The following is a 7,733-nucleotide window of genomic DNA, read 5'->3' as shown; positions in this document are numbered from 1 at the left end:
GAGGAAGAAAATCATCTCCCTGGACCTTTCGTTGTTATCCTCTCATTAATCACTGGAGCTGGTCACATTAATCACATTAGAGCAAGGGTCAGGGATTCCAGTCAGATGTCCTCTAGAAAGGTGTGACATGTGTGGATGGGAAGGACTGTCCCTATGGGTGCCTGCTGCTGGTGTCCGCCCCAGACTTCCTGCCAACTTTCTCCCTCCTGCATCACCATGGTCCTGCAGTGCCTCCTGCCCTCACCTGCCCGAAATGCTACCTTAGTGAACCAGCTTGGACTGGGGCCACATGTCATCCTTGTAGCAGCGAGAATTTATGTGTCAGATTAAGTTCTTGGCCAGGCAGTTCTGAAACTTAGGGAGTCACGGGATAGACCTTTGTGGGAAAAAGAAAAGGAAGGCTTGGGAACTTGGGAAGCATTCAGGGAGTCTTAGGTTCTGAGGGCAGAGGGTTGCACACAGCTGCAGAGAAGTGTAAACCTATAGGGGGGCGAAGGGGAAGTTTCCAAAGACTTAGATCACAGAAACTCAATCTGACCCACTTGCTCCTCCCACCTGGTCACTAGTCCAAGTCACAGAGCCTGTGGAGAATTGGTTTGGCTGATAGAAGAGAGAGCCCCCACTTTTTCTGCAAGAAATTCTGTGCAGTCCCTCCGTAGAGCACAAAGCCCTTTCTAGCCTTAGGTATTCCTTCTGTTTGCCACCCCAAGTTGTCATCATAAGAAGTTTCAGCATCTCCTCCCAAGACTTATCAACGCCCTCTCCATGCCCAACCTACAGCCTGTGGGCTGCATGCAGTGGAGGCTAGTCATACATGTATCCCAATGCAAAATAGTAAACTCACTTAAAGCATTGAGATTTCCTTTACTTGTAACTCAGTCACATGTTGTTGTTGTTGTTGTTGTTGTTGTTGTTGGTGGTGGTGGTGGTGGTGGTGGTGGTGTTGTTGTTGTTGTTGTTGGTGGTGGTGGTGGTGGTGGTGGTGGTATTTTTTGTTTGTTTTGTTTCTGCTTGAACTTTGTAGATGACAATAGGTCACTTCTAGTTCCCAGCATTCTTTTGGTACTTTCCTACCCCCGAGTCTTTGCTAGCACTGTCCCTGTTGCCAAGATTGCCTTTCTCTGGCTTCTCTTCATCCTTTGAGATCAACAATATTAATATGAGCCCCGTTTCCCAGCAACATCTAACAGATATTTGTAGCGTACTTACTGTGTGTCAAAGGGACATTAGTACACAGCTAGGCACAATCGTTGTTCTAGTAGAGCTTAGCTTCCACACCCCGTCACAGGGCCTGCAGCTCATGACAGTGCCTTCATTGCTCTGTCATGATCATGTGTCTCTGTTGTGGCATTTATCACACAGGATTAGAGGGAGCTGGTATCTTAGTCTTGCCTCCTTAGTGCCTGACGTGATGCCCAGCGTCAGAGACAGCACCTCATTTCTTTGTAACAGGAACTTGAATAGAAAGAGGAGGAGTCATGGGTCTCAGCACACTCTGTGCTTATCACTGTGTGTGAGCCATTTCTCTAGGGCAGTGGTTCTCAACTTATGAGTCTCAACCCCTTTGGGGGTTGCATATCAGATATCCCGTACGTCAGATATTCAAATTACTATTCATAACAGTAGTAAAATTACAGTTATGAAGTAGCAGAGAAATAATCGTATGGTTGGGGGTCACCACAGCATGAGGAACTGTAGTCAAGGGTTGCAGCGTTAGGAAGGTCGAGAGCCATTGCATTGTAGCTTTGTGGTTCATTGGAAGTCACTGATGCTGGTTAGGGAATTCTTATAGTTGTGTTCACTCGCTGGGCACAATGCCTCTGCCTGTAACACAATGAGGAATGGCTTTGTCTGGGTGAGGGCAAGGACAAAGATGGGAGAGACCAGATGGGAGAGACTTGAAGTCCTAGGAAACCTGGCCAACCCTCCTGGTGCATCGTAGGTGCTAATGCCTGCTGGAACTGTTGACAAGGCAGAAGGGTGTAAGATGGGTCTAGCTATCTGATTCCAAGGTGTGCCTTGTGGGTGTGAAGTACACCAGGGACTCCAGCAGGCTAGAGCTGGCTCAGGTTACCCACTCAGAGGCAGTGAAGTGCTCAGAAGCCATTCTCTGGAGGCATCACAGGCTGCTTGCTCCTCTGAGGAAGAGCAGTGGGTATGAGATCTCCTGTGACCTGTTGCCCCTGGAGGAAGCTAGCCGACATCCCATCTATTTGAAAAGAAAACGAGAAGTGCGTTTCTACCGAGAAAAAAACTGGAGTGTTTCCTTCCTTTTTTCATAATGCCGCAGGTATGGCGGAGTCTCTCGGGGGTCGCTGGGCTGGTTAGAAGCAGGATTGGGTTGGCATGAAGGTGTCTGCATTATTTTGTAGTCCCTGCTCTTTGTCTAAAGCCTTGACAGGCCCAGCCCACCAGAGGAGTGCTCCCCCCGTGCCAGCAGTGTCCCGGTGATAGTAGCCTCTCCTTCTGGCTGCAGAAGTGCATTCCTGTGTGGATATGGAGGGAGAGAAAGAAAGATAGAGCCAGAGCTGGCGCAGGAATGTGAGTGTTTCCTTAATTGGACACGAGGGCCTTGAACCAATTCCAGTTGGACTGTTTTCTTTTAGGGCCTGGTCCCTCAAGATTCTGTAGTGTTTTCATTCTCAGAAAGAAGGAAAAAAAAATCCCTTAGATTCAAAGGCCCCTTGATAGAAATAAAGAGAAAGCCAGGCCCGAGTCTCTTTGATATTTGGGAAGGCAAGAGTTTATGGGCAGCCAGTTCCCAGGCCTCTTTTAGAGTGAGGGGATACGGGGTGGAAAGAGGAGGCCCTTTCTGAGATAGCGCAGGGCAGGAGGACTGCAGGCTTTCCACAGGACTGCAGAGTCCCGCTGTTTTGAGGCGAATATTATTTGGGGGTTTCTACCCCACCTTAGATCATTTAGTTCCCAAATAGGAGACACAAAGCCTTTAAATTTATAATAAGCTCACAGCACTGGAGCAAGGCAGATATGCAACCTCCATGTTAGCTTGTCTACTTCTCTGTCAATAATCCAATAATCCCACTTGCCATGTTCCCCCTGCGCTGCTCCTGCTCCAACTTGACCCTCGTAGCTCTGAGCTCATGATCCACTCCATGGCACCTTCTCCCCCTACCCTGTGTAATTTATCTTCCTCTCACCACGGTCTCTGCCTCAGACCCCCAAGCCAGGGAACCGAAGCCCTACTTCTTGGTGGTGAGGGAGAAAGGTTTGTACAACAGAAACTGGTATGTGAAAGGATCTCCTTGTCTTGAGGCAATTAGACCTTGGGATATAGACTTTTAGTGTTGCAATTATAGCAACAGACCGAACACTGATGCAAAAGCGCTTTGCTCCCAATAATTGCTGGACTCAGTTTTTTTCAACATCATCATCTCTCTAGACCTACAAAGAAGACAGATAAGATATCTAGTGGGTTCTTGGATTGCTTTAGGAGCCTGAGGCAGAGAGGTTAAGTTAGTGTGTGTGTGTGTGTGTGTGTGTGTGTGTGTGTGTGTGTGTGTACCTGGAACTCACTATGTGGTCAGGGCTGCCTGAAGGGCTGCCTGTCTCTTCCTCCCGAGTGCTGGGATTGGCATCTTGCTGGAGGATACACAGTAAAGGAAATCAAAGGTTGAAGATTTTTGTCTTGTGGGTTTGGGGCTTTTGTATTGTTGACTGCTCATTCCATAATGACCAAGGGGAGAAGGTAGATTCGCATTCCCAGGCTTCTGTATTCATCATGCACCAAGCTTGGGGTACTGATGCTGTAGGGAGATGTGGACACTGGAGTGACAGTCGTGGCCACTGGACAGATCACGGCTACTGTTGCTGAAAATAGCAGCAGAGGAACAGGCAGGGGACAGGGTGGGGGATCCAGAGCTCTGTGTATAACGTAGAAGACTTTGTAACAGATGCAGCGGACTCTGCTAAACTGGTCTTCTTCCCCAAACACCTTGCCAGCAAAGCCCTGAGTCTTCTCAGTGCTTTCCAAGGCACCAAGTGTTTCCACAACCCCTTTTCATCTGTCAGCCCACACGGCCTCTTGCCATTTAGACTTCTTATGTAGCCAAATGAGTTTGCTGAAAAATTGCCCCCAAACTCCCCATCTGCTCACATTACAAAAACAAACCGAAGCCTTTGACTGATGTCTTTAAGAAGTTCCCAGGTTCTCAGGTTGGGTAACATGTTCGTTCTGCTTGTCCTGCCCTGCTGGATAGACACCAAGAGTCCTGTCCTTGCTATTGCTGCATTCAGCTTACAGTTCAGCTGCTAAAACAAACAAAGGCACAGGGGCCATGGTAGGTGTGATATTGTAAGGGACACAGGCTTTGGAGCTTGCAAACACCAGGGTTCTATTTTGGCTTAGCCACCAAAAGGCCTTGTGGCCGTGGCCAGGGTACTTAATCCCTGGAGACTAGATGTCTTCATTCATCCATAAAGGGTAGTCACAGGGCCTGTGACTAAGGTGTTCTGAGGCATAAACATGAGAACACCTCAGCAAATGCTGCTCCTTGCCTCCCCAGGCTGTCCTCAAACAGATCAAATATACTTACCAAAGTACCATAGAACTAACCAGAGTGCCTGTTTCACCACTACCAGGCAACATTCTCCTTGGCAAAACAAAATATTGTCCTTGACCTAATGTGAGACACATCTCTAGATGAATTTAGTTCGGGACTTCTTAATAAAATGAGTAGTTAGCCATGTGCCTCCTAGCCACACGGTTACAAGTGAGATAGTAAACGCTAATAAGATTTTAAGTCCAACTGGCCATGGTGCCTCACACCTGTAATTCCCAGCACTTGGGAGGCCAAAACAGGCTTGCTGCAAGTTTCAGGCTAGGCTGAGCTACAGAGTGAGACCCTGTCTGAAAAACAAAACAAAACATTTCCAGGCTATATTATGTGTATAATTGTATATACACTTATCACCATATATGCATGTCTTAAGTTCTTTATCCTTTAAAAAAGCCTTTTTTTAAAAAAACTGGTGTTATGCAAAGGAGAAAGGAGCTAAGAGACCAGACTGATGCAAGATTATAAAGCAAAATAATTCTATCTGGATTTTTTTTTTATTTAAGTTGAATTGCAATTCAACCCTTTGGTCCCTCAGGACCAAGGTGGATGGTGGAGATGGTGCCGAGGGCACAGTGGATCTGCACACACTAGGGGATGCTCCATGGATGTTGGTTGATGGCTCAGGTCTCTCATCTGATCTCTGCTGTGGGCTTCTTGGCAAACAGGGAGCACACTGCAGTGTGATCACGGAAAGAACACTTGCCCAGTGGTCTGACACTGTGGTTTCCATCCCCATCACGAACAGGCTGGCGAACGTGAACGTGCCATTTAATCTGTGGAGTGTCTTCTCTCCTGTAAAATGAGGAACCTGGAATTCACCACTTGGAAGGTCTCTTTCAGTTCTAAGGTTCTGGGGCTTGAAGTCATTTCATTTGCTGGTTTCTGTTTATTCAAAGGCAGTAAGGGTAGAGACCTGTCTCATAGAGCAGAGAGAAGAGATGTTGTGTGTGCCTCAAAATCTCTTGCATCTTTTTTTTTTTTTTTTTTTTTTGAGACAGGCTTTCTCAGTGTAGCCCTTGCTGTCCTGGAACTCTCTCTGTAGATCAGGCTGGCCTTGAACTCATAGAGATCTGCCTGCCTCTCTCTGCCTCCTGAGTACTGAGATTAAAGGCTTACACTGTCACTACCTGCCCAGTCTCCTGTATCTCAAGGGAGCGAGGAAAGGCAGAGATAGGGAACAATGTGACAGAAGAGGAAGCTGAGTGTCCAGCTCCAGCCCAGCCTGGTCTAGCTTTGACAAGTTCCCTAATTTACTTCAGCCACGGTTTGTACATCTGTAAACTGGGCACTGTAAACTGTTAAGCTGTGCTATTTGACCTCAGCCCCTTCGGTTGAAAGCCAGCATGGTGACATTGTTTTGAAAGGTTGCAAGGAACTACATAAATGCAGTAGCACTGAGAATTGGTATAGTCTAGATTTGGGAATCCCGATCCAAGGCTGCCTTTCTGCTCTAACTTACCGAGAGGTGAAATTGAGCTGAAATGTTCATTCATACACTTCCCAGAGAGTAGTCACCTGGCACTAACTCGGTGTACTCCAATGTAGGGCATTTCCCACGAGGCCAGGTTGTTACTCTAGAGAGAGACTTTACCTCGCATCCTCTTCCCCAAAAGGGCTGATTGACATCTGTGGTGTGTGGTGGTGGTGGTGGTGGTGGTAGGGTTAAGATAGCTTTCTAACGTTTAATAGCCTCACAAGGGAATAATCACAAATAAGTAACATGTGCCTGTGATAGGTCACCGTGGTAAGGTAGCCACCTTTCAGCTCAGGCCTTGTTGAGGGATTGTATGGGCAAACATGGGAGAAGGTTTCCTTCTGCTCATCCCAGGGTCTGCCTCAGGGACCACCTTCAGAAGCTTTCCAGGAAAGCTCAGTCTAGAATCTAGATCTCTAAACTTTGGCTTCTCTTTGGCTCCCCAAGTGACAATATGTCACATGCCTGAGAACGGTACTGAGATATTTCCCCATCCTATTAAAAGCTCCTGCTCATAAAACCCAGCCCCCGTCCCCACACCAGACCCCTGTCACCTGGCCAGAGCAGAAGGGAAGTCCCGAACAGCACAATCGGCTCTTGATTTGTCTCAAGGCTAAGGACAGTCTCGTTTATTTTTCTGATTACAGGACTTATGAAATACAGCTCTCTTAGGATGCTCCAGTTTTTACTCAGGTTGTATATAGGTACACATAGTTGGGAAAGCAGTTATTGCAAAATTGCTCTTATAGGTTTATTTTATTTTTGGGTTAATTTGGAGAGAACAAGTAGATAAATGAAAATTATGAGGTCCTCTTTCCTGACATCCTCATGGCCCTACCATTGAAAACTCCTCTCTTGATCCCAGCAGCATTTGACTGGAAATAACCAGTACACTTTTCTTTCAGGGTGCAGACTTATTTTAAATCACATTTAATTGTGTTTAGTTTTCGACCATGGGCTCTCCCTTTTCCCAATCCCTTTATGCACATAGGTCAAGGTTATGAAGCTGTTTTACAAGAGTAATTGAAACAGAGGCCACAGAGGGGCAGCGCTGGGCACTGAGTCGGATTCCTGTCTTCCTGGCTCTGCCGGCTGCACAGCAGCTCAGTCTCCTAGATAGACACCGGAACCGCAATTCCTGGGCTATCAAAGAGTCAGTCTCCCTTAGCTCTTTGTATTTTCTAGCAGACCGGCTCTGGGGACTATGGCTATTAGGGTGTACTTACATTCTGCCCGTCCTCCTCACCCCCTACTCCCAGCGCAAACCCTGTGTGCGACTGTGTGTGTGTGTGTGTGTGTGTGTGTGTGTGTATACGCAAGCGCGTTCGCGCAATGGAAAAACCCTAGTAAGACACCACATCCTTTCTCCAACAAACAGAGCCCTCCATGGACTCCAGGACTGCAGATGTTTAGAAAGCCAATATGCCTTCTCGGGCATGGGTGCCTTCAGCTTCTCGTCTGCAATCTTCTTTCCCATCTTTTCTTTTTCCTAGTCTCGCCCTGGACGCCACGATCAGGGTGCCGCGGGCGATGATGCCCAAGAGAGGCCTACTTTGCATGGCTGACCAGTGAGGGGTCCTGAGATGTGGGAGTCACAGAGAACACGGCAGCATGCGCTGGGCTGGAGAAACGGCGCCTTCCCCACAGCGAGCTGTCACCTCCCGCGTGGGTCCCCACTCTTT

The sequence above is a fragment of the Rattus norvegicus genome, chromosome 6, assembly GCF_036323735.1.
Source record: "Rattus norvegicus strain BN/NHsdMcwi chromosome 6, GRCr8, whole genome shotgun sequence".
Taxonomy (NCBI): Eukaryota; Metazoa; Chordata; class Mammalia; order Rodentia; family Muridae; genus Rattus; species Rattus norvegicus.
Note: the sequence above shows the minus strand (reverse complement) of the source record.